This window comes from Lepidochelys olivacea, assembly GCF_965140295.1.
Source record: "Lepidochelys olivacea isolate rLepOli2 genome assembly, chromosome: 6".
Taxonomy (NCBI): Eukaryota; Metazoa; Chordata; order Testudines; family Cheloniidae; genus Lepidochelys; species Lepidochelys olivacea.
In genome coordinates, this window is record NC_140416.1 from 30288187 (window position 1) to 30315960 (window position 27774).

A 27774-nucleotide genomic window follows, 5' to 3' on the forward strand; every position below is an offset into this window, starting at 1 on the left:
GTGGCTCCATATGTGTGCACGCGCGCACACACACACACACACACACACACACACACACACACACACACACCATGGCAATCAGTTAAGCCACACACATACATGTAGCATCCCCTAGCCAGGCCAGCCAATTTGATCCAGTGTTGCTAAGTCTGTACAGTGCTGAATGCAATTATCAGCCATTGTTGATGTTCCTTGTCCGTTACCCCGTGGGTGCCTTACAATGTGAAAGAGTGCAATTGGCCAGCATTTGGAGAGTCCTCAGAGTTCCTGGAGCAATGGATGAAATTTCTCAACAAATGAGAAGAGGTGTTGATTCCTGGTCTGTAATATATGACCTGAGTCGGCTGCAGGCAGCAGCTACTGCAAATTACAGCGAAATGGAATGGATCCTAACTGTTTGGTTCACATACAAAGAGAAGTGAACCAGTCAGTTACCAACTCTCTCCTCTCATCCTTATGGCTTTACGGCCTTGCTCCCCTTTCTCCACTAACATCTTGCAAGTAGTGGACCACTCAATCTCCTACTCCCCTTTAAAAGAAGCAAGGTTCTCTCCCCTCTTCCTCAAACAAGTAACTGGCTTCTTCCGCACCCTCCTCCATTTCCTCTCTAACAAGCAGTGGGCTCTTCTCCCTTTCTCCACCCAGCCTTCGGAGTAGTTGGCTGTTCCCTCAACTGCAAGCAGCAGGTCACTTTTTCTCTCCCTTCTCCTTACAAACAACCTGCCTTTCCCTTCCTCACTACCAAGCATTTTTTCAACACTACCAAGCATTTTTTCAACAGCAGCCCTCTTGATCCTTGTGACACTCCACCCCACATTCATCATAGTAGTATGCTTCTGATATGATGATGACATAATTATAATCCATCTGGTACAAGATATGTCTTGTAAGGTGTCATTGGAAAAGTTATGATTTGCTGAATATGATTATCCTGTTTGTATGCATGTATAATTTTTGTATCTGAAGTTATGAATATTGACTATGTATCTGTAATTCAAATGTGCTTACTCTGGATAACACCCACAGATAGCCTTTCAGGTACAAAAATGAAGAAGCTAGACAGTGCTGATGGCCCATCAACAAAGACAATAGACTATGGAAGAGTGTAGCCCTCCTGTAAACATTTCTGCCAGCCTGTAAGTAATGGCTGCTATTACTCAGCAAGGGCATGTGACCAGACCGCATGATACTAAACTGCATTTTGAGTACCTGTATTTTTCCACAAACAGGCCTGGAAACTAAGTTTGGAACAGAGGGTTCCCACCATATGGTAAAGCTATATAAAGTGGGCCTCACTAGGGCCCTCACTCGCCATCTAGGGGCCTCACTCCCCAAACAAGGACACTCCTGGAAACACCCGAGGAACAAAGACTGCATTGTTTTTCAACAGCAGCCATCTTGATCCTCCATCCAGCAGATTTATCATTCATCATTAGCAAGGGCTAGTCGTCTTTCTCATAGCAAGCGTTCAGTCTCCATGGAGTTTGCTCCCTGACTTGCAACTCTTGGAAGGCACATATGATGTCACATCACTGATGCTAATGACCTCACATGCTATTGCAGCTATCAGTGATGTCACACACACATCAATGACATTACACACATCACTGACATCAGCATAACCATAGATGCACTCTTCTGAACCTAGACATACCATTCACATGAGCACCATGGCTATCTGAGGTCATGTGTGCACCACCGACAGAAGTGAAATCAGACCCACATCAGCATATAACTAATGTGATTGATGTTACCCATGGCTGGCAGACATGGTGATGCCACTTACATTACACATATACCGCTGAGGTCAGTGACATTACATATGCAGCACTGCCATCAGGGCTGTCACAATCACCTATGACCCCAGTGACATCATGCATGAATTGCTATTTTCAAATAAAGAACAAAAATCATGAACGCTTCAAAACTATGGGTTAAATCATCAGCTGGTGCAAGTCAGCATAGCTCCATGGGCTTCAATTTACATCAGCTGAGGATCTGTCCTTATGTTTTAAAAATATATTTCATCTTGTAACATCCATAATTGCCCAGGTTCAGGACCTTTGCTGGGAATTGCTAATGGCCATCTGGAGTTGATGGCCCTGGGCCGTACCTTAGCCCATCAGTTCTTCCCAAATAGCCATAAATCCCCAGGAAATGCCCTGTGCCTCCATAGTTATTGCTTACACAAGACACTGATTCATTGTTTACATTTGTTTTCTATCATCCATCCATATCAGCCAGTAATAAAAGCAGCAGGGTTCCTAGTTCTTGGTGCGTGTCGTAGTGGAAGACAGGACGATATCTCAGTAGGAGAGGAATGCAGACCATGATATGAATGCCAAATCTGGCAGTATATTACACTGTCCTAAGCGTCTAGAGATTAGAACCTGCTGCTGGTGGTCCTGTGTGCAGCTAGCCTGTGTCTGTCATCCCTCCACCCCCTTTTCCTGACCTCTTCCTTCACTGTAAGTTAGAAGTTGGTAAGATCTGAAGCGAGCATTTCCAAATGTGTCAGGGTCAGAATCCTAAGTCTTTACTCAGACAAAGCTCTCGTCAACGGAAGTTTTGTTGGAGTGGAAACTGAAGCGCATAGACTCTGCCCTGTAGAGAAGGGAATAAATTGTGGGAAAGCACCACAGCAGCCCCCACCTCCATCCACTGGATCGGCAGGGTTACAATACAGGCTGGAAACAGCAGCAGAGAATCAGGGATCTGAGAGGATCCCAACCCCAGACTCCGAGAGCATGCCCACTTGCAGGTAGGGACTCCCTCCTCGGTGCTCCCACACCAACTCCAGCCCCTGCTCACCACTCCAAGCACTAGCAGCAGGCTGAGTGGAGCTGCACACCCAAGGACTCTTCTCCATTGCTGCCCAAGGGATCAGACTTAGGGGATCTTTACACAGAAGGATTTGCAGCTCCAAGCTGATGTGCTTCCTCCTGGCCACATGCAAAGTGGAGCTAAACAACATCTCCTCCCCACAACTCGAGCAGTCCTTTCTCCCACCCCCTATGTGGAGCTCAGCCTTGCAGAGAGCCCTCCACGGGGCCGTAGGAAGGGGCAGAGGGAATGGGGCTGTGAAAGCAGCTGAACCAGGACTATTGGAGCAGAGGATGGCATCTGCACAGGAGGGGAGATTTACATGGACCCCTCAATGTGCAGTTCTTGGGGTACTGTTCAGCCCCACTGCACCTTCAGATGCAGATGTTCACCTGGATTTGTGCTGGAAATGGCCCAACTTGATTATCATACACATTGTAAGGAGAGTGATCACTTTAGATAAGCTATTACCAGCAGGAGAGTGGGGTGGGAGGAGGTATTGTTTCATGGTCTCTGTCTATATAATGTCTCCTGCAGTTTCCACAGTATGCATCCGATGAAGTGAGCTGTAGCTCATGAAAGCTTATGCTCAAATAAATTGGTTAGTCTCTAAGGTGCCTCAAGTACTCCTTTTCATCTTGTGCATTACCATTCTCAAGACTGAAGTCAGGTAAAGGGTGCCTTTAAGATCGTCTGTGCTGCGTCATTTACTGTCTGTCTTTGTCTCTAAATACAAAGTCAGCTCTTCTCTCAGGAAACATGTCTGTACATGTCCAGTATGTCATTAGCCTATGCATGCTCTGTTGCAACTTACTGTTGCTGTTAAAAGGGCAGGAATCCCTCAAAAGCGAGATCTTGCACATCAGGGTTTAACACCCCTCTCACTGCCAATATATCAATTTTCAAAACCCAGCCTGCTGCCTGTTCAGGGAGCCATGTGTAAGGAGTTTGGTGGGCTCAGAGCAGTGTCCAAATGACCTGTGTTGTGCAAGTGAATGGCTCTGTCCAAGAGCATGAGCTAGAAAGGCTCCAGCCACACTACACCATTTCCCATGTCCTAAAACACTTTTCAATAACCCTTTCAAAACACTTTTGCCTCATCTACAAAAGCTGGGGCTGGCAACACAACAGTGTCACCTGAAATCAGTTCCAAAGTGAAAACTGTTTCAGGACCTGTGCACTGGTGTTCTCTGGAAGGGGCCTGAGCATCCATATAATAAAAATCACCACCAGTAACTGGTGCAAGCGCCCTCGGCAAAGAAGCCAAGAAGTGACTAGGCAGGGAGACTGAGTTTCCTCTAGGCAGACGCTCCAGCTCAACTCTGAGGCATAATGACAGTAGAACATATTTGGCATCTCCAAATATTCTGGATAAGCAGGACTGTGCTGTACATTACAGCGATGGTCTTCATAGCTCCTGGCAACCCTTCCTCTGCTTTCAGCGCTTAATAACACAAACAGCTTGCTCTGAAATGTTGCTCTCCAATTAATAAGTTTAGTGTCAAGCTAATAACAGAGGTCGTCCACAAGCCTCAGGTGCGGCATGTATTTGGGAATATATATCATGCTGCTACAAATGCCTCCACATTGTTGCAGCTATTGTTGTAACCACTACCTTCTCTCTGCAGGGGGACTACAGGGCAGTGCTCCTCTGAACAGGGCTTGTAGCTCCCTGAATTGGCTCAATTGTCCTCAGGCCTCTTTTCTCTCAGACTTTTTGTGTGTTTCACTGGTGCCTTTAAATTGTCATGTGTGCCTGTCTGAGCAGTACTGGGTGAAGCTCTAGTCACACCCAGGCAGTCTGAGCTGGACAAGGAGAATGGGGATGTTTGGTAGCTTAGAGAGGGTTATAGATGTTTGCCCTTTTTGGGGAGTGGGATGAGTTTGGAAGGGCCAAATTGTTCCCTTGCCACTGATGGGGAGCATGGGAGGTTTGGCAGCTGGGGGGGTCAGGGGAGTCCATTATTTTGTCACTGAGGTGTGCTGGAGTGGGGAGGGTTTGATAGGATGGGAGCATGCTACTTCTCACTGGGGTATGGGAATGCCATGGAAGTGGGCCCCACAAACACTAGCACCAGTTCTGCAATTAGGTGGTAGAAAGGGTTAACACTCCAGCAGGAGTCCAGAGAGCCGAGTTCAGGAGTATGGCTGGAATTCAAGTGACGACAAGTTTGGCACGCTCAGCCACTCGCTAATGGCACTGTGTCAGTGTCCCACCATGCTCTGGATCAGTTGGAAGTTTCCGCCCAAAAAAACATCCAGGGCTGCAAGCCAGGACTGAGGTGCATCATCAAAGCTCACTGAGGGACGTGAGAGCACCTGCCAGCCCCAGGCCAACTAGTATCCAGGCCTTCGCTTTTAAAGGCATTAGGTTCACTTTCAGTTAGAAACATTAAAAAAATGCATCTGGCTTTTTAGCAGTGAGATTAACTTGAAGCCCCAGACCGGAAGCTTTAATTATAACAGATTTGTGTGAAAGTTGCCAGACTTCCCTCTACTCTGTGATGGTGGCTGTGCCAGGAGTCTGCTTTTCGTCACAATAGCAACTGTGTTAAGTTCGGAAAAGTAACTAGGTCAAAGATGCAGAGGCAGAACAGAGATCACTAATTACGGCTAATGACATCCTGTATGGCCATGCAGAAGGATAGCACAATCATTGCAGGGTTCTTCCTGTAATTAAAAGGTAACACATCCATCTCTCCCACTCCCAGTGTGCACTGCTTGGAACAGATACAGCTGCATTGCCAACTTTTTATACATTTCACCGAATGCCTGCTCTAAGGCAAGGCTATGGAATGAGCAAAATCAGAGAGGAGCACATGGGAGGGAGTAAATTCGAAAGAATAATTTGAATTACTCATTCACACTGCTGAGTTCTAAATTAACTCCAACCACTGGGGGAAAGACTTGGGTGTCACTGTGGGCAGCTCTCCTAAATATGCAGCATGAGTATAACCAATCAACCAAAGTGCTAAAACACATAAGGAATGGGGAATAATACCAAATATATTATAACATCATTCATAATGCAATGGCACACCCTAACTTGGAAAACTGTTTTCTGTTCTAATCACCCCATTTTCCAAAGGATATCGCAGAAATAGAGGGAAGTCCAAAGACAACATGTGATTAGATTGTTGACGTGAAGACAGATTGAAAAGCCTGGGACTATTGTTAAGAGAGGAGACAAAAACAACAGAGAACATGCTAATGGGATACAAAATCACGACTGGGAAAGAGGAGGTAAATCAGGCACTCCTATTTATCTTCCCTCATAATTCAAGAACAAGGTATCACATTTAAAGCTAATAAGAGCAAATACATTTTCGACTTGATACGTAATTAACCTGAGAACTTATTGCAACAAAGTACCATTAATGCTAACTGCATAGTAGAATTCACTATATGGATAATCAGAACATCCACAGTTCCATGAAATATGATTAAAAACAAGGATATAAACCTTCATGCTTTAGGATATAAAGTGACCATTAATTGAGTTTAGGAAGAAACTTCCACTCCAGACATGTTGCTCCCTTGCTATCCACCACAAGGTTCTTGCACCTTCCTCTAAAGTAGATGATATCAGACACGATCAGAGACCGGATACTGGGCTAGATGAAAGAGTATGGCAATTCCTAGAACAGGTGAACCTGTAATGGCCTCTCAGGAACATACATAACTCTGCACACAGGATGAAACTATTGCTCTACCAATATTCTTTCTCTCTCTGTACATATGTCTACATAGTTATATAGCCATATGTACATCTTAATTTAGAGAGGAAATGAGTGCAAGTCAGACACCATGTCTACACCATTATGGACAATGCAAACCTCTTATTTTTCAGGAGACACAAACGAATACAGGACACAGAAGAGATAGGATAAAGCAAAGACCCCAGCAGGTTGTGAATGGTGGACAGAAGTCAATTATGGTGACTATCCAGTGGAACTGACTTTTGTTGGCCTACCCAGTCAGTGCACCTATCCTATTGCTCAGTAGAGGAACCCTGAGTTTGTGAATAGGGTAATATAACCACCCCTCTGAAATTCTAGTCAGTGAATTCAATGAAAATATAGAGTCTGCCACTGCCCATGTGCTGCTTATTATACTTACACCAGACCAGGGTGGGCGCCTGCAGGTAAGTTATCAGGTATCTTTTTATTAGTAGTATAGTTGTAAAAATGTTATGATTTACTAATTTTTTTTATTTCCCACTGGTAAGGTGTATATATAGTATATATATACAGTATATAAACATATATAGACTACATTTGGCATATGTCCACAGAAAACGTTAGGACATATGGAAATTACGTCATAGGAATATTGAAATTATGCTTTGTATCACTTTCCTAGGTAACATGTAAAAGCTGCAAAATGTAACATTATGGAAATACCATTCAACCGGGGGGGGGGAGAGACTTTACCAGACTTTACTTCAAAATCAACCACATGGAGCTCCAGAAAAGGGCTCTAGCCAAGATTTTCAGACGAGTGATTATGGGTGCCCAACCTGAGATACTGCAGAAATATCTGGGGCTAATAGCTTTTTCTCCCCATCACAAATAACCTTTAGATTTGGGCACTCCTTTTCCTTCCTTGGAAATCTGGCATTGCATTCTAGACATTATACTCTAGATAATCCTTTCAGAGAATAACCCCATAATAAAGGAAGAGGATATTTCAGATTAGTCTCCAGGCAAAGCAGATACTCAGCTCCTGTTCAACTACTGTATAAATACATTTTTATGCTTAAAGTTCCCTTTGCCTAACTAAGACCTCTGCACAACATTAGGGTGTATTTTTTCTTGCTTCCTGCTCCAATCCCATTGAAAATAGGTGGGGATTTCAGGTGGATTGAACATCATTACCCTAAACATCCCAAGGAGGAGTTTAGATAAAACCATCCAAATGAGGTTTTGATGTAAAGACTGGTTTGTGTCACCTGAAGAGAGAGGCCCTGTACACCGCTAGACCTCAGAACTTATACAGAATTCATTTTGTCAGCTAAGGGTCACATACCCTTCTCCTCTGTGTAGTGCAGAGCGGGAGCAAATTCAAAAGTAATCTGCAGAAAATGGGACTAATTTCCTCCACCACCACCGAGTTACCTCCAGCCCCACATCTACAGTCACAACATCCATGTGGGGGTGAGGTGTGTGCCTGGCCATGGGGAGGGAGTTCGGTAATAATGGGAATTCTGTCAGCTGTGTTCCCATCAGCCAGCATGGCATGAAACTGCACAGGAGTCCTGTATACAATCTGGGATCCATGGGGTGCTCACTGAAATTTTCACAGACCTCCAGGCAACACCAGAAATTGTGATCTAGCCCCACTCCCCTACACCACAGCTATTTCCCTGATCCCAAGCGGATGATGCTGTGAACCAGTGACTCAGCTTTGCAGCATGTGCTCCCATTCCAGGCCCACAGGAAAGGCTGTGTGTTGGTTATTCCACTACAGTCTCACCACAATCACATCTTCAAATTCTAAAAGATATTTGAAGCAAACCTCATTAACTTGTAATAAAGGGCAAGTGCAGCAGCTCCTGGACAGCATGTGTATAGGCAGCAGGAAGTTAAATGTCCACATATAAAGGAATCTGCTTTGTACAACTGCCTGCAAAGACCTTACTGGCCTGAAGCTAAACTGCGGTGCCACTCTGCTACCAAATGGTATTTGATGTCTGTGCCCTGGAAGGCCATGCTTCATCCCCAGCCTGCCATGGAAGTATGTGACCTTCTTGCCAAACAGCAAACTGAGAACTCACAAACAATGATCCTGATCGTTGCCCTGGATTTTCACTCCTCCTTCAGATGCTTCACTTAACTTTGTCACCAAAGACACCGCTTATGACTAGCCAAAAGCAAGTGCTGAAAAGACTTTCCTAAGCTTTGTAAACAGCATGCTTCATTAAGTCCTGCTGCATTATCATGCACATACAACGCTGTGACCAAAAGGCCTAATGCAGTCCTAGGATGCATAAACAAGGGAACCGTGAGTAGGAATAGGGAGGTTATATTACTTCTGTATTTGGCATAGGTGTGATCACTTCTGGAATACTGTGTCCAGCTCTGGTGCCCACAATTCAAGAAGAATGTGGATAAATTGGAGAAAATTCAGAGAAGAGCCACAAGAATAACTAAAAGATTAGAAAAGGAGTACTTGTGGCACCTTAGAGACTGACCAATTTAGTCTCTAAGGTGCCACAAGTACTCCTTTTCTTTTTGCGAATACAGACTAACACGGCTGTTACTCTAAAAGATTAGAAAACCTGCCTTTCACTGATAGACTCAAGGAACCCAACGTGTTTAGCTTAACAAAGAGAAGGTTAAGGGGTGATTTGATCACAGTCTCCAGATATCAACATGGGGACCAAAAAATTTGATATTTCAGGACTCTTCAGTCTGGCAGACAAAAGTACAAGATCCAAAGGCTGGAAGTTGAAGCTAGACAGATTCAGACTAGAAATAAGGTGCAAATGTAAACAGTAAAGGAGTACTTGTGGCACCTTAGAGACTAACCAATTTATTTGAGCATGAGCTTTCGTGAGCTGCAGCTTCCACGGTATGCATCCGATGAAGTGAGCTGTAGCTCACAAAAGCTCATGCTCAAATAAATTGGTTAGTCTCTAAGGTGCCACAAGTACTCCTTTTCTTTTTGCGAATACAGACTAACACGGCTGTTACTCTGAAAAATGTAAACATTATGCTTAATTAGCCACTGGAAAAAATTTGCCAAGGGTTGTGGTGCATTCTCCATCACTGGCATCTTTAAAATCAAGATTGGATGTTTTTCTAAAAATATGCTCTTGTTCAAACAGGAATTAATTCAGGACAGTCCTATGGCCTGTCTTATACAGGAGGTCACACAACTAGATGATTACAATGGTCTCTTCTGGCCTTATAATCTGTAATGTAATGGTACTTTCTCAAATGTCTCATACACCTAGATGATGGCAAATTTTGCCCCGCCACTTTAGCCCATATTTTGCACCTCTGCATTAAATCTTTGTTATGTGTCATATTTTTGGAGATATAATTGGCTCTTCCCCCTTCCTTTTTCTTCTTTTTAATTTATCAAATACACATGTGAATAACTTGCAAAGCTAAAAACCATTTTTAAAAGGACCAGATCTTCAGCTGGTGAAAATCAGCATAACTCTATTAGAGTCAATGGCGCTACACTGATTTACACCAGCCAAGGATCCTCCTCCAAATGCTTTTCCCTTTATTCTGTCTGTGATATAAAAAGACAGCCTCTCGCCCTTTGCTGGGAGACCCACAGCAAAACCTGGAAGAGTTGAGCACTGATGTCACACAAAGCCATAACCTGAGCTGCACCTTTCAGCATAAATTCAGCAACCCTACTTCACACAAACGAAAAGCACCAAACAAGGCAGGTGGTGACAACAAGCTATCCCACAACACAACCTGCCACAGAGACTCACACCAGCAAAAGAGACCAATGTCTCAGTTCCATTCGGGGAGGGCTCTGAAGCGGAAGTGTTGTGCTGCCCTTTGACTTCATAAACATATAATTGCTCCACTAACGTAGAACATAAATCTGGTTGTCCCCTTTCACAGAAATATGGCTAATGACTTTTAGGGGAGTGCTTAATATTGCTATTTTGTGTTCCAAATTTGGGAATCACAAAGTTGCATACCCCTTAGAAACAAATTAGCAAGGTCTTTGTAACCATGCTAGTTATTCCTCTTGATGCTCAACTATGACTTGCCATCTTACTATTATTAATATTACAATAGTGCTTAGGGGCCCTAACCACGACGGAGGCCCCTTTGTGTTAAGCATTGTATACACACAGTACGAGACAATCCAAGCCCCAAAGAATTTACAATCTAATAGACAAAACGGGTTCCAGGGAGGTGAAGTGACTTGTTCAAGGTCAGTGGCAGAGCCAGGAATGGAACACAGGTTTCCTGAATCTCTCTCCAGTGCTACATGAAACCACGTTGCCTTTCGATTCTCCTGCTAGTTCCCTGGCTTTGGGGATTAACCGAAGAGCATATTTAGCATCCCTTCCTCCTTGAATGATTTCTGATTCTTAAATTAAGAGAAGCCTTTGAAAAAGAAAGAAAAAACCAAACCAGGCCTTTTCAGAGAAGTGCAGTCACAGAGGTGGGGGAAAAGAGGACCCCTATGTTTTCAAAAGGATCGTATCTTCCAATAAGTCTTCCATTTAGTCTCATATCTTCCATTAAAATCATGGGAAGACATGTAGTTAGATCCCCAAGCATCACCTGGTAGAACTTGAAAGGTTAGTAAGTGTGTTCAATGCTATCTGCATTGAACCAATCCTGCACTGCACAGGGCACCATTAAAATCTTGACGCTTACCACTTGCAAGAGTTAAAAGTTATGGCAGTACTTGGCAAGGTAAATACCACAGCAAAGTAAACTTTGCAGTTTTAAAAGCACCTCCAGATCAACATAATATTTATTATCCTAATTTTAAACAACAACCCAAATTTTCAGCAGGCCTCTACACATATTGGCACATCTGTTTACGTGCATAAAAACTGACTCTGCTGAAAACCCAGCTGAAAACTGGAATCTGTGGCCTTTCTGCACTTACTGCTCTTTAATGGCTCATTACCGATCTTACTTCTTCATGCACAAGTAGGAGGCTTTTCTTTTTGTATACCCAATCAGCTTATGTTTGAACAGTGGTTTACACACGCAATGTGCAGCTTACAGGTGGTAGAGGTGTCATGTTCAAAGCACAGGTTTCTGATTAAACATTATAAGGAACATACTGGTCCTCCTCCCTCTTAAAGAAATATGCCTTTATGTATTTCTTAGCCCCCAACCAATCAGCAAACATATGATTATATAGTGGTTTTAATAAATTAATTAAGTTATTGATGGTTAGATATTAAATTACTGAAAGGAGTATTTTATTAATAAAATACAAAATGGATTAAATCTGATGGACAAGAAACAATGTTACAGAATGTGGATCAGTACTTCACTGACAGACAGGCAATTATCAGCTACTGTGTGTGTTATGGCAGGGTTACATGCAGCATGAGATTCTGTCTCTCTGAAGTTTGCTGTTGACAGAGCTGAGTGATGTCAGTGTTTGCTTGCTAAAGCTTTTCTGAAATTCATCCTTGAAGTGCGACTGATAATGCCTTTTGATAGAGGGACATTTGAAAACATGACCTTTTTGGAGGGGAGGAGGCAGGAGAGATCTGATTTCCATTCATTCCATGCCCCCCGCCCCCATCACTAACTGAAAGCGGAAACAAGCATCATCATCATTATCTCTGATTTGTGCTAGCAGACACCCTTAAGCCAATCAGAAGTGTATTTCATTGTTTGATGGAACACAAAAGACCCTCTGTTTGGAAAGTTCAAGAAAGAAAACTCAGACCTTGTGGCCTGGTCCCAAAGATTGAAACAGAGGCTGAGATGGTTTCAAAAAGGGCCAGATCCAATGCTCTTTGAAGCCAATGTGAATGATCTCATGGACTTCAATGAACTTTGGATCAAGCCACAAATGCACAAAACGAAGCAGTTATAAACAAAAGTAGCGAGACGTAGAGGGGAGTTTTAAGCAATGTAGTGGCCAATCTAATCTTCAGGTTATTGTCATCAGGGCAGTGTATTTTTGTGATGTCTGAGAAACAAGAATTTTCATAAATTTTTCTAGGTCAGGTTACTCCATTAGGCATAGGATTTTAAATTAATCTTCATGCATTTTCCACTAAAGATACTATTCACACCAGCATAATGTTGATCCCATTTATAGTATCTACCAAGGTGTGACTAACAAAAGAAAAAGGTTCCTACTGCTAGGTTTAAAGCACTCCTATTCATTTAAAAATGTTCACCATTAAAAATAAAAAAGACTCAGATCAGAAACAAAATACAATTTCTGTTAGAAAATCTTGTTTCAAACCAGATTGCCAGCAAAAAGGATGTACCACTATACATTCGTGTGCAGAAATCTGAGATACAAGACCTACCCAGAAGAAACTCTACATCAACCCATTCTTCAAACGGTGCAAAGATCACAAAAGTGTGTAGGTTCCAAATATTATGCTTAATTTGCTCTGTAATCTGTTTATTTTCTCATTACATGAGAGAGACATGGTAACATCCAAAAAGAAAGAAAAACAAACAGTTTGCTGAAGCCTATGACTTCAATGCTTGAATAATGATCTTGGATATAATCATGAATATTGCTATGGTTTTTAAATTTTTTTGTTATCTAGAAGTCCTCCCATAAAATTGCATTTTCCTGGAGTGAAGTCCCTTCATTAGAACTTTTTTTTTAAAAGCATGTTTGCAGTCCCTTACATTCAGTTCAATAAAGAACCAAAAAGGTTCTTTATTCAGAAGAAGTGCAATTTTATTTCCCCTCTTTGCCTAATAGAATCCAACTGTCGGAACATGACATCATTCCCTAGAGCCAGGGATTTCAAACTAACAGTCATTCTGCTGGAAGTAAACACCACGGAAAAGCATTCAAAGAAGATAAAAAAAATAAAAGGGAGCTTTTATTACCTGAAACTTGCAGCACTTCCCTTTCCACTCCATTCTTGGTTTTGTATTTCCCAGACAAAACTTTGTCCTATTAGCTGGGGCACTGAAAAACTAGTAGTTTAGGGTCTAATACCTGCTGTGCTTCCCACAACTCCTTCATATGACCTTTCACAGCACTGATTCCAGCTAAAATGATTGCAAGGAACACAGACTAGCCGAATCAGTTGTCATGGAGATCTCTCTCTTACTCATACACACACATACACAGACACACACACACACACAGAGTCACAATTCTGGGAGGCACCCATGAAACAGCATGCCTTTTCATCAACTAAGTTTTTCAGGCATTCCACCCCTCCTCCCAACCTCTCCTTGAGTCAATCTGAGGAGCAGAGCTTTGTTTGGGAATTGATTGTTGTGGTTTTATAAAGATATTGCCTTTTCAAAAACAACACAGTGCTTTGTGGACTTTTTTCCATGGGAAGGATAGTTTGACTGCAAAAGTCTCAAAATAAAAACAAATCTGCTGTATTCTAACCTGGGACATTATTTGTCTTTGTTCAGCTTACAATAAATTTGATATTTGCAGTGCTGAGGCTTTGTGAAAATACAATCATGCAGATTACATGAAAAGCTCTTGGCACAGACTGCCAGCTTACCTTGCTGTTTGCCCAGTACCTTGTCAGTGGCTTAATTAGTGCAGGTATTCATGGTGGCCAAGAGAGGATTTCCTGTATTCTTTCATGTCTCTGTAATGAAGAAGAAAAATCTGTGGATCAGTAATGTACAAAGGTTATGAAACAGAAGAGATAATCTTTACCTCTCAAAAGACCCTCATTTCCAGAGCCATCCCTGTAACTATCTGCCAAGATTACCTACCTTCCACACAAATGTATTGCCCACCTCGCACTTTTATCGTGCCCTGCCTGAATTGGAGTTCCCCATTTTGGGTGTTTCTCACACATTGCATTTCCCATTTAGCACCTTGGCAGGATGAGAGGTATACAGACATGTATATGCTGGTTACATCTTAATCGATATTTTTGTACGTGTACATCTATGTCAATGTCTGTGGATGTGTAGACACGTTCTCTTCCCCCCCTTCCCATTGACCAATAATTAAAAAAAACCCACGAATTTAAAATCTGAACGCCAGCTTCAAAATACTTTACATGAAGGCAGTAATGACAAACGATTACTTTTCATTTTTTTAAACTGAAGACCCCAAAGTATTCACAGTGCCCAGTTATATAGAAATCACATACAAGATTAACTACATACCTCAACATTAATTCATATTTTCAGTTAACATGAGACAGAGAGAGAGAGATTTTAACCTTTTTCTCAAAGACCTATTTCACAGCCTTGAAATACAGCCTTCTGGTAATATCACAGTGCTGAAATAGGACCTTTTGTTGCTACCTTTCATGGAATTTTTCTTATAGCCATTATATAATTAAATGGGTTTTACCCCAAACCCACTGCCACCCGGTGAAACCAGAGCTCTATTTCACAGCAATCATATCAGAGAGAGAGAACTCAGTAGAACTGCTAAATAAAATGTCTTTGCTGCCACCATGGCTGTAAAATAAAACTGATTCCAAGAATAAATAAAAACACACCAATATTTTTCCATGACAAAACACAGAGAGAGAGGTGTCCCTTTAAATGTCTGGCAGTTGCACATAGTACTTACAGTAACAATCTTGGTTGTGATCAAGACAAAAGTACTCTTGGGAGATTTTTTAAGCTTCTAGTCAGTAAAAGCAAAGGGAGCTGATCCTGCTGGCATTCAAACTCACTGGGAACTTTAATTTAAGTGGGAGCAGGATTGGGCCCAAAGTTTTCAGACTTTGCATTGAGGCTTGGAGACTTCCTCTTTTGAGGATTTAATTGGAGACAGTCACTGAAAGTTTTAAAAGCTCCATAAAAAGTATTTTAGAGGCTGTGTGATTCCAGTTTGCACAGTACATGCAATATAGGCAACACTCCCCCTAGAGGACATAAAATGTGAAGCTGAAACATTTAGCAAAGGAGCATGAAGTAAGTACAGCACTTAATCCATTTTCCCCCCTTATCATGTCCATTCTGATGTTATGATCCTCCACACATAGTGCATGAGGAGACATTTTAGGATCCTGAAACAACTTTCAGGGCCCATGAAACAGACTATTACAATCAACAACTTAAAACAATATAGACATTTGCGACCATTCTTATCTTATCCAGCAAATGCTATACAAGAAAATTATTATAGACAGTTGCCAGATCATGGTAACCAAGGCAGCAGCTTTATACATGGGTGGATACAAAAAAATTCCAATACATTTGTGTGTGTGTGTTTAGTTTTGTTTTACAAACTCTATAAAATATCTGTTAACATTTTTCTGTAATATATGTTGCATACAAAGAATACACAATGGTATGGTGTGGTTTAAATGTCTGATGGATGAGATAGACAGACAGAAAGTTGCAGTACAAAGGTTTCATGAACATAAGTTTGGGAAGGCCACATTTTTCAAGAATGGCAAAGCCAAAATAGACTGGGGTAGTCTATTTTTTGTCAAGGTCCAACTTTCTTGGTCAAGGTGCAGTCAAGGTCCAGAATCCAGAGAAAATAATTTTAAAAACAATTATGATAATATAATAATTAATAATAAATAATAATCAATAATAAGAAGTAAATAAAAAGATTTCGGGATCCATTCAAAAGCATCTGGTCCAGATTTGGTCTGCATATTGACTACCCTGTCGTAGGTTACCCTAAACAAGTGCTAATGAGACATTTAAACAATGTTGCACCATTCACATTCTTTATATTTCAAAAATACTGCAGAAAAATATATATTAGAAATATTTTAGGGAAGTTTTTAAAAATTGTATGGGGACGATTTTTGTACCTCCCACCCATGAAGTCAGCTACTTTAGTTAGCCATGAGTCCTACTGTACAGCATTCAGAGGGAGTCATGAAAACCTTCTAAAAATTATCTAAATAGCTTTTTTGGGGTCATAAAAATGTCAAAACTTTAAAAAGGTCCAATATCTCAGACCATTCCAGAGTAAAGAGAGAGTGCCGGTCTTCACTGGGAAGCAGGGAACCTACCCATCTCAATGGCACAGAGCCCTACAGGCGGCAAGAATATTGGACTATTGGAGTCATGACATTTTTATGTCTAGAACAGCCAACACTGGTCCAACACTGAATTATACCCATGATGGGGAGTAGGCAGGTGTAATCTTGGAGGGGGCTGGGAGAGGGATTCACACTCTCTCTCTCTCTCTTTTTTTTTTTAATGTTGAATGTTTGAAGCTGCTCAAAGGCTTAGGAAACTATAATTATAATATAAATATCAAATCTTGGGGAGATAGATTAGTGAGCAGATGTAGAGGTCAAATCTCATTTATCGATGTGAGTATTTATTTCTATGACTCCCATCAACACAGTATATGAGCACACAATAAATAAATGCATCGTGCACAGCTCTATAGTTCATCTCACGGCTTTGCAACGTATCACATGGAGATAACTTCTGTATATAGGGCGCTTGTGTGCAGGTCTTCGCATTTATACTGTTCTGAAAAATTTCTAAATATCAGACAGATGCACAGAGTCAACAGTTACAGAGAGAACAAACGCAGCAGTTAAAATACAGCATATGTAGCCAAACATTTATGTATACTAGAGAACAAACATTATGGGACAAATTCTGGCTCCCAACATGAAACCACCATAAATGACCCCCAAACAGGCACGCGTGAATGGAAGTGCGCAGGCTACCGCAAGCCCCATGCAGAGTCCTCCAACATAACTGTGGCCAACAGCAGGAACAATCTGCTGAGGTTCAGAGGGGAGTGGAGTTGGGACCGACAGAGCAAGCATGCACTAAAATGCGGATCGCGTCCCCTGACTTCTAAGCCTGATCCCGGAACATTTCTTCGTGGCTTTGCCACTGATGACATGTCTGCTGGCCTCTCCGTGGCTCGGAAGGAAAGCCAGAATCAGGACAATTTCCATCCTAAAGTTCACCACTTGGTCATGGCTTTTTGGGTGGTGAGTAGATGTGCAGAGCCCAAGCCAGAATCTGAGCCTGCAGTGACAGAGGAAACTAGAATGAACAAAAGAAATAGAGTCAAGTAGTTATACAAGGTGCTAGTGTAACCCATACGCCTCCTGGATGTGGTGGTCTGTCCCATCTAGTGGCATCGAGACCACTTAGAGATTAATTAATCTGCTACAGCCTTAGCTAAGCGGCATGTGACTTTTAGCTCATGCACTCAACTGCAGAGGTCCCAGCTTTCATCCTGCCTGCCGACGACTGAGGTCTGTCAGTGTTACAAGCGGGACGGAGCACCACAAGCAGGAGATGTCTGTGTTACACTAGTAAATGCCATTAGGTTAGGCTGTAATCAAGAAGAATCGTGGTTTCTTGGTGTGTTGTGTGCATGAGCACTCAGACTGCAACAACTACACAAGCAATCCGTTTATGGAGAGAGGGAGATCATATGTGCCTTCTGCTTATTTCTGACACACGTCCCATTCTGACTGGTTGAACAGGCCTCATGATAGGCACTGTGGTTCCATGGGCCCTGGTAGGACACAGACACCGGAGGAGTGCATGCACAAACAAGTTTCAGAGTAACAGCCGTACTGCATGCGCCATAAAGGATCAGAGCACAGTGAGTGACTCCTCAGCAGTACGCATCTGGAGCCCATGCCAAGGAGAGCGAAAACTGAAATGTGACCTGCTTGTCCCAATGGTCATGATAAGTTGCGTTTCTTTGCTGAATGTTTTTTAAATAAAAAAAAACAATCAGGAGCAGAAGATGCCACAGAAGTCAGATTTGCTCTTAAATGGTTCATGAAATCTTATTGTTTCAGCGAGGTGGGAACATGTGACATTAAGTTTTGGCTCTAAAGTATAGAAACAAAACAGGGCTGCAGGCAAACCTAATCACAGTGGCATGAGCAGCCTTTAGCTATGGAAACACCCAGCTCGCCTATCCCATCAACTCTAAGACAGCCTGATGATATTTTTCTTTCTATGTTTTTAAAAAGGAAATGAAATTCCACATAAAAATGTTTAAATACAGCTCAATTGACATAGCTGGTTAATTTACAGTAACTCTGGTGTGAACTGGCACAGCAACATGGACTTCAATAGAATGCAATTCACACCAGCTGATGTCTTCTATCCATAAGTTATCATGCTGATTTCTCCTGCGAAGCTGTGTTCTACAGAGAAATGTCTCTTTTTACACTCTGATTCAGGTGGAAGTCAGTCCTCTAGCTTGCTGAGTCAAGAGATGGAACACTACAGTGTTAGTTACCAACAAAACACGCCGACCTAAAGTGAACGTCAAAATCCCATTTTGATCCATTTTGGTCCTGATCCTGAGAGGTGGCAAGTAGCTGTGATTCCTACTAACCAGGGGCTCAGCACATCACCATCAGGGGCTTATTTGGGCAGGAATGGTAGTAAGGAGAAAAGACACTGTATCAATGCACCAACAAAGTGTAATGTGATGTAAGCCACGTTTCTTGCTCTTTGTTTTAAGGCCCAGCCCTGTAACTCCTTTGCACAGGAATCCCATTGACTTCAATGGGAGACCCATGTGGAGAAGGCTTGCAGTTTCAGGGTCCAATCCAGCAAACCTCTACTCACATAAGCGTCACTGACATCAGTGACACTTCTCGTGTGAATACAGGGTTTGCAGGATCAGGAACTTATTGTTAGCACTACAGCGCAGGAGTATTGCGGTAAGTGATATATCACAAGGTTCACATAGCATATTTAGAGCCAATGGGACATGGGACAGTGACTTTGCCTTTCTTATGTACATGAAGCACATAGTCTTGTATCTGTGCAGTATCTAGCATGTTGGGGTCCTGGTCTGTGACTAGGGCTCCTAGGCACTACAGTAATACAAATAGATAATAAATAATAATAATAATTCTGGTATGATTGTTGCATTGCAATACAATTTTTTAAGTATTAAAAAAATATTACCTGATCCTACAAACACTTAAGCATAGGATTAACTCTACTCATGTAGAGTGCCATTAAATTCAATGGCACTACATAGGTGTGGGACGGGGGGTCATAGAACTCTCTGAACTTAAGTTCCTCCCCCTTCCTGTATCAACTTATTATCCTTAATATTTTCACAATAACTCTTTCTTTTTAACAGTAGAGTTAAAGATGATCATAACATCTTTTTTATAGCCCACCAAGGACCGTGTTTGGATTACCGCAGTGATTTCACTATCTCAGCAAGCACATAGGAAATGACTAATCTTTGCTGTGGCCTTTTTGATATTCTGCCCGGCACATTAAGGTTTCATATTTCATTCCAGTTTGATCTCATTTTGCAGCTGAAAGCCTGACACATAGGTGTTTGCCGGGTCAGGCCTTATTATTATGCACAGGGCAAATTTTTCAAAAGTTCCTAAGTGTTGTAGCAACCAGGCAAGGTACTAACAAACTTCAACAGGACTTTATTTTTAAAGTGGAAACCTCTTTACCAAGCTGCTGCTGCACCCTCGGTAGCTCTCACTTCACCTCCTCAACTCCCCCACCCCCTCCTTCCTGTTTCCTGTCCTTTCAGACTCCCAACAGCCAGTGCTCCCAGTTCTAATAATTACAAGCAGCATCTAAACACCACACTAAGTGATGTAGGAACTTGTGGAACCTATTAACTTTCATAGAATAGAATTTCAGGGTTGGAAGGGACCTTAAGAGATCATCTAGTCCAACCCCCTGCTCAAAGCAGGACCAGTCCCCAATTTTTGCCCCAATGATACTTGAGCTCCAAAGTGTCTAAATCATTTTTTGAAAATGGGAGTTAGACTCTTAAATCACTTAGGAACTTTTGAAAATTTTATCCATAGTGCTTACTACCACATTCCCCTAACTTCAAGAGAAACAGCCCTAGTAGTAAACTCTAAGCAAACTGCAGGATTGGACAGTTAGTCATTAAGGTTCACTGATTCAGCATAACACTTAATCATGTGCTTAAAGTTAGGCATGTGCTTAAACCCTATTAACTTCAATGGGACTTAAGCACATATTCCAAGTTAAACGTGTGCGTAAATGTTTTGTTGAAGTGGGACCTTAAGTAGTATAGTATGTTTAAAAAAAGACAATAGAAGGAAATGGCTCTTATTTGGATTTAAAATAGTATTTGGTGAGATAATGGGGCATATTCTTGATTTTAAATATGTTAATGAAGTTGAAAATAAACTGCTGAGCAAGGAATAGAATAATCCCATTATTTAGGTTAATAAAACCTGTGCAATAAGGAAGAATAACTAATTTAAATGCCCTGTTCTTTGGGACTAACCCAACAGTCTGATTCATTAAGACTGACATACACAGTATCTTAAGCTGTCACAAATGGTATCAGAGGTTGCAAAGATCAAGAGGGCTGCAGTTCTTTCAATGAAATGGCCCTGAAGTGCAACATTGTGTCACCTTGACTCACAAGGCTCTACCTGCAATGGGAGCTACTACTCGGTGGGCTAAACTGTAATTTAAATATCTGCCTTGAGAAGGGGACTGTGAAAAGCTACGTCACCTCACCACCCTAGAGAATGAACTGTGACTCAAAGAGGCACCATTCCTGCCCTGCTCCTCACTTGATGTGGGGAGCGGGAAGGAAGTTAACTCAGACACTTTCATGGAGCATCTTACTCCTCTTTTCTGTGTACCTGGCTTGCAACTCTGGCTGGCCACTAAGCTGGGTGGAGCCAGGGCTTGTCCCTCTCCCCACCTCCCTCCACACACTTGATCATGGGGGTAGAGGGGAGTACTGGGAAAACCACCACTGTTCTCCCCTGCCTCCCACAGCTGGAGTCACAATTTGAGCAGGGCTAAGCAAGGGTGTAAGGAGAGGGAGGACATTACTGTCCTGCCCAGCTGAGCAAGTGCTGTGACAGTCTAGTCCAATAGGAGTGAGAGCAGCAAAATGTGCTGCTGAGGGTATGTCTACACTACAGAATTAGGTTGAATTTATAGAAGTCAATTTTTAGAAAGCGATTTTATACAGTCGATTGTGTGTGTCCTCACGAAGCGCATTAAGTCAACGGAGTGCATCCACAGTACCGAGGCTAGCATCAACTTACGGAGCGGTGCACTGTGGGTAGCTATCCCACAGTTCCCACAGTCTCCGCCGCCCATTGGAATTCTGGGTTAAGCTCCCAATGCCTGATGGGGCAAAAACATTCTCACGGGTGGTTTTGGGTACATGTCGTCAGTCGCCCCTCCCTCCATGAAAACAAAGGCAGATAATCATTTCTCGCCTTTTTTCCATGCGGGCGCCATACTGCTTTCAGCAGACGGTGCAGTAGGACTGCTAACCGTCGTCATGGAACCACCACTTCCGCTGCCACTCTGCTCTCCCGCTCTTGTCTCGATAGTGAATTTCTCCATGTTGTCTTTCATGGGCTCCCACTTTCACTGCCACTCTGCTCTCCTGGTGGTCTCGCAGGGCCACTTCCACTGCAACTCTGCTCGGCTCCTCTTGTCTCACCATAACACGGCAAGCATGCAGCCCACTCAGCTATTGTGTCCTGGAAGCAGACGGTGCAGTAGGTCTGCAAACCATTGTCATTGAACGACCGCTTCTGCTGCCACTCTGCTCTCCTGCAGACGCCATACCACGGGAAGCATGGAGCCCACTCAGATTACCGCGGCAATTATAAGCATTGTAAACACCTCACGCATTATCATGCAGTATATGCAGAACCAGAACCTGCAAAAGCAGGCGAGGAGGCGATGGCAGTGCTGTGACGAGAGTGATGAGGACATGGACACAAACTTCTCTCAAAGCACAGGCCCCAACAATTTGGACATCCTGGTGGCAATAGGGCAGGCTCATGCCGTGGAACACCGATCCTGGGCCCGTGAAACAAGCACAGACTGGTGGGACCGCATAGTGTTGCAGGTTTGGGATGATTCCCAGTGGCTGCAAAACTTTCGCATGTGTAAGGGCACTTTCATGGAACTTTGTGACTTGCTTTCCCCTGCCCTGAAGCAAAAGAATACCAAGATGAGAGCAGCCCTCACAGTTCACAAGTGAGTGGCGATAGCCCTCTGGAAACTTGCAACACCAGACAGCTACCGGTCAGTCAGGAATCAATTTGGAGTGGGCAAATCTACTGTAGGGGCTACTGTGATCCAAGTAGCCAACGCAATCACTGAGCTGCTGCTATCAAGGCTAGTGACTCTGGAAAATGTGCAGGTCATAGGGATGGCTTTGCTGCAATGGGATTCCCTAACTGTGGTGGGGCAATAGACGGAACGCATATCCCTTTCTTGGGACCGGAACACCATGGCAGCCAGTACATAAATCGCAAGGGGTACTTTTCAATAGTGCTGCAAGCACTGGTGGATCACAAGGGACATTTCACCAACATCAACGTAGGATGGCCGGGAAAGGTACATGATGCTCGCATCTTCAGGAACTCTGGTCTGTATGAACAGCTGCAGCAAGGGACTTACTTTCCAGACCAGAAAATAACCGTTGGGGATGTTGAAAGGCCTATAGTTATCCTTGGGGACCCAGCCTACCCCTTAATGCCATGGCTCATGAAGCCATACACAGGCAGCCTGGACAGTAGTCAGGAGCTGTTCAACTACAGGCTGAGCAAGTGCAGAATGGTGGTAGAATGTGCATTTGGACGTTTAAAAGCGCGCTGGCGCAGTTTACTGACTCGGTTAGACCTCAGTGAAACCAATATTCCCACTGTTATTACTGCTTGCTGTGTGCTCCACAATATCTGTGAGAGTAAGAGGGAGACATTTATGGTGGGGTGGGAAGTTGAGGCAAATCACCTGGCCACTGATTATGCACAGCCAGACACTAGGGCGGTTAGAAGAGCACAGCAGGGTGCACTGCGCATGATAGAAGCTTTGAAAACCAGTTTCATAGCTGAGCAGGCTACGGTGTGACAGTTCTGTTTGTTTCTCCTTGATGAAAACCCTCCCCCTTGGTTCACTCTACTTCCCTGTAAGCTAACCACCCTCCCCTCCCTGCTCTGATCACCGCTTGCAGAGGCAATAAAGACGTTGTTTCAAATTCATGCATTCTTTATTAATTTGTCACACAAATAGGGAGATAACTGCCAAGGCATCCTGGGTGCAGTGGGGGAGGCGGGGAAGAGGGAAGGACAAGGCCACACTGCACTTCAAAACTTATTGAATGCCAGCCTTCTGTTGCTTGGGCAGTCCTCTGGGGTGGAGTAGTTGGGTGCCTGGAGCCTCCTCCTCCCTCCCCATGTTCTTAGGCGTCTGAGTGAGGAGGCTATGGAACTTGGGGAGGAGGGTGGTTGATTACACAGGGGCTGCAGTGGCGGTCTGTGCCTTTCCTGCACCACAACCATATGCCAGAGCATATCAGTTTGATCCTTCAGTAGCTTCAGCATTGCATCCTGCCTCCTTTCATCATGCTGCTGCCACTTCTCCTGTTGCTCCAGCCATCTGTCCTCGCGTTCATTTTGTGCTTTCCTGGACTCTGCCATTGTCTGCCTCCATGCATTCTGCTGGGCTCTTTCAGTTTGGGTGGACTGCATGAGCTCAGAGAACATTTAATCACAAGTGCATTTTTTTCACCTTCTTATCTGCGCTAGTCTCAGGGACGGAGATGCTAGTCGCAGCGTTGAAACATTTGCAGCTGCGGGAGGGAAAAAAGGGAGATTAAAATTGAAAAAGACACATTGGCCATTTAAAAGGAGGAGCTGATGTTTTCAGGTTAACATGCAGCACAAACCCAACTAACCCCCCTCACACACCCAATTGTCTGGGATGATTGCTTCACCCCTCCCCACACCATGTGACTAACAGCAGGGATGATTTCTTTTCAGCCACAGGCAAACAGCCCAGCAGGAACAGCCACCTCTGAATATCCCCTGAATAAAATTCCCCTATTTCAACGAGGTGACCATGAATGATATCACTCTCCTGAGGATAACACAAAGAAATAAAGAGCAGATGTTGCTTGAATGCCAACAAACACAGGGACCACACGATGCCATGCTTTGTTATGCAATGATTCCAGACTACGTGCTACTGGCCTGCTGTGGTAAAGTGTCCTACCATAGAGGATGCAATAAGGCTGCCCTCCCCAGAAACGTTTTGCAAAGGCTTTGGGAGTACTTCCAGGACAATTTCATTGAGATGTCCCTGGAGGATTTCCGCCCCAACCCCAGACACGTTAACAGACTTTTCCAGTAGCTGTACTGGCTGCGAATGCATCCCAAGTCTTCAGGGCAAAGTAATCTTTAAACACGCTTGTTTTTAAACTGTGTATTATATTTACAAAGGTACACTCACCAGAGCTGCCTTCTCCGCCTTCAAGGTCCGGGAGCCCAGGTTGGGACGGTATTGGCTCCAGGGTGATAAACAGTTCCTGGCTGTTGGGGAGAACGGTTTCTCCGCTTGCCTGGTGCGTGCTATCTTCAACCTCCCCCTCCTCCTCATCTTCCTCATCCCCAAAATCCCCATCCCTGTTGCGTGAGACTCCCCCCTTAAAGGAGTCCATGTACAGGGGTGGGGCAGTGGTAGGGACACCCCCTAGAATTGCATGCCGCTCATCATAGAAACGGCATGTCTGGGGCGCTGACCCCGAGCGGGCGTTTGCCTCTTGGGTTTTTTGGTAGGCTTGCCTAAGCTCCTTAAGTTTCATGCAGCACTGCTGCGGGTCCCTGTGATAGCCTCTGTCCTTCATGCCCTGGGAGATTTTTTCAAATATTTTGGCATTTCGTCTTTTGGAACAGAGTTCTGATAGCACGGATTCATCTCCCCATACAGCAATCAGATCCAGTACCCATTTGATCCATTCTGGAGCTCTTTTGCGATTCTGGGACTCCATGGTCACCTGTGCTGATCAGCTTGCCACGCTGGCCAAACAGGAAATGAAATTCAAAAGTTCGCGAGGCTTTTCCTGTCTACCTGGCCAGTGCATCCAAGTTCAGAGTGTTGTCCAGAGCAGTCACAATGGAGCACTGTGAGATAGCTCCCAGAGGCCAATACCGTCGAACTGCAGCCACACTAAGCCAAATTCGACCCAGCGATGTCAATTTCAGCGCTAATCCCCTCGTCGGGTAGAAGTTCAGAAATCAATTTTAAGAGCCCATTAAGTCGACAAAAATGACTTCGTTGTGTGGATGGGTGCAGGGTTACATTGATCTACTGCTGCTAAATTTGACCTAAACTCATAGTGTAGACCAGGGCTAAGTCAAATGCCACACTGAACATGTTCTCAAATTGAGGTCTGTGGAGGCCTCTCTGGGGAAGAAAGAATGAAATGAAGCATTGTAAGAACCAAGCAGTGGAGGACGAGGGTTTTGGAAGGGAAGGAGCACCTAAGAAAGGATGTTCACTTCCATATTGGGCCAAAGGCTGAAGAAGGTTGTAGGACCACAGCTTTAACTGTGTTGACTCTGTAGAGCTAACATGAGTAAGAGTTTATTTTAGTCAGCACAGCAACGAACACAGGGAATGAGTAAGGTGGGGCCATTGTTCCAAGTAGAACAGGTGTGGTTTTTTTCCTCTTCTACACACAAAATATAAATGTCAGAGACTATGAGGTTGGCTGTCCAGTAAATATCACCATGTGTACACAGGATGATCTCATGCAATACCACTATGCTCTCTTTGAACTGAAAAAGCAAAAAACAACTGCAGTGCATTTTGTGGTTTGTTTTGATAGTCAGTTAGAAAAGTGCACTGGGAAGTTTACACAACCTCTGATGATTGGGCAGATGCTATCTTCAAAAGTCTATTAGGAAACAGACATTGGAGGTAAAATGTCAGCCTGATGTTACCATTTTTATTTATTTATTTATTTATTTTTGCAAAGCAATCACTTGTGTGTGGGATAAAGGAAATAAAGCACTGGAGTTATTTTAGACATGCCTTGAGTCTCAGAGCTGACCTGTGTGACCATGTGAACTGCAGGCACATCAACAGAAAGGAATGGTATCTTAAACGGCAACTCAGATTGACTGTTCAAGACACCTACACTATTCAGCATTTGGAACAATAAAACATCATGTGTTTTCTTAGGCATACAATGAGTTTGTCTTGCATATTGTCAACCAGGGAACACCATCATAACAGCAGGGAGGTTTCCCAGCTGTAGGCATCTTCTCTTCTTGGCTTTGGATAGTGAAAATAAACAAAAGAATGTTTTGTGCACACATGGCACCTTTCATGCATACAAGGCACTAGCCCCTATTTACCGATAGGGAACCAGAGGCACATAAGAATCATCAGCTTTGCCTGAAGCCATATTGTAGCGGCCAGTAACAAAGTCGGAAATAGAACTTGGTTCCACATTCTAACCACTGAACCATGTTACCTCCCATGAGATTGTATGTCAAAACTGGATGGCGCTCAGTGTCAGTTCGACAGCTTACAAACATTAAGGCTCCTCTCTCCCTATAGAACAATCAGCTAGGCCTGGGAAATGGAATAAACTAAGCTTCCCTTTTAACTGGTTCCTATGACCCTGGAAAAAAAAGGAAGACTATGACGTAATGGGAATGGAAGAATGAGTTCATATAAAAATCAGAAATAACCCAAGCTCCTGTAAAACTGGAAACAAGTTCAAAACAAACTTTTCAGGCAGTTCAAAAACATTTGATTCACTTGATATTTTGTTTGTGTGTCCCTTCAGCACTTTCTGGTTCCAGCCAAGACTGGAAGAGCAAGCACCAAAATAGCACAAGAAAGGCTATCCTTTTATTGCTATTGTCTTCACACATCATCGTAAACACTTTTTCTCAAATATGTGAAAAGTTTAGTAAAAAAAAAGACCTATGAGCAACAATCACATTAAAACTAAGTGTTGTCAGCTAACAACACTTTTTTGAAGGACTAACAGAATTTGAAATAAGCTTAAATATTTCAGTTTTGTAGTTAGTCTAAAGCCTCAAACTTCCCATTTTGCAAAATTGTTTAAGGGGCCAGATCCCACAATAGAGCAATATTGATTTACATTAGCTGACTGTCTGGCCCTAGATGTCCAACACATTGCCATATTCAGGGGTCAAATTAGGCTGGCTTGCAACACCTCAGTGGATCAGTGTTTTATTCTGGAGGCAGCCGTCTTGTGCTCCAAGAGCTAAGCTTTCATTTTAAAAAAATAATTAAGCTTCCAGTCCTTGTGATTGTGAAAAAAAAAACACAAAACACCCTTCAAAACAGGAACCAGACACAAAGCAATGCCTGCCCATGTCTGCAGAGTCTGAAATAATGGTGCCGAGGAATGGATTAATTGTCCTCTATTCATTCATTCACTCTGAAGGCTAATATAAATGTGAACACCTATTTCACTACTGATCAAAGAACACAAGAAAGGAGGGCATTCATTTCTGATCAGCACACTCTGTTGCAAGTGATTTCTAGTGTTAGACTCAAGTGGGTGGAG

At 43.2% G+C, this 27774-nt stretch overlaps 1 protein-coding gene across 11 annotated transcripts in view; it reads right to left on the reverse strand.

Annotated features, from left to right (window-relative positions):
- DENND2B (DENN domain containing 2B) overlaps positions 1-27774 on the reverse strand; it is a 297272-nt gene that overhangs the window by 212942 nt on the left and 56556 nt on the right. For 9 of the 11 annotated variants that reach the window (XM_084630242.1, XM_084630241.1, XM_084630235.1 and 6 more), the window contains exon 2: positions 14003-14092. The gene's annotated coding sequence lies outside the window, so the exon portion shown is untranslated. Of the gene's footprint in view, positions 1-13361; positions 13544-14002; positions 14093-27774 lie in introns of those variants that run through there. The other 2 variants (XM_084630243.1, XM_084630236.1) reach the window with 2 other exon arrangements.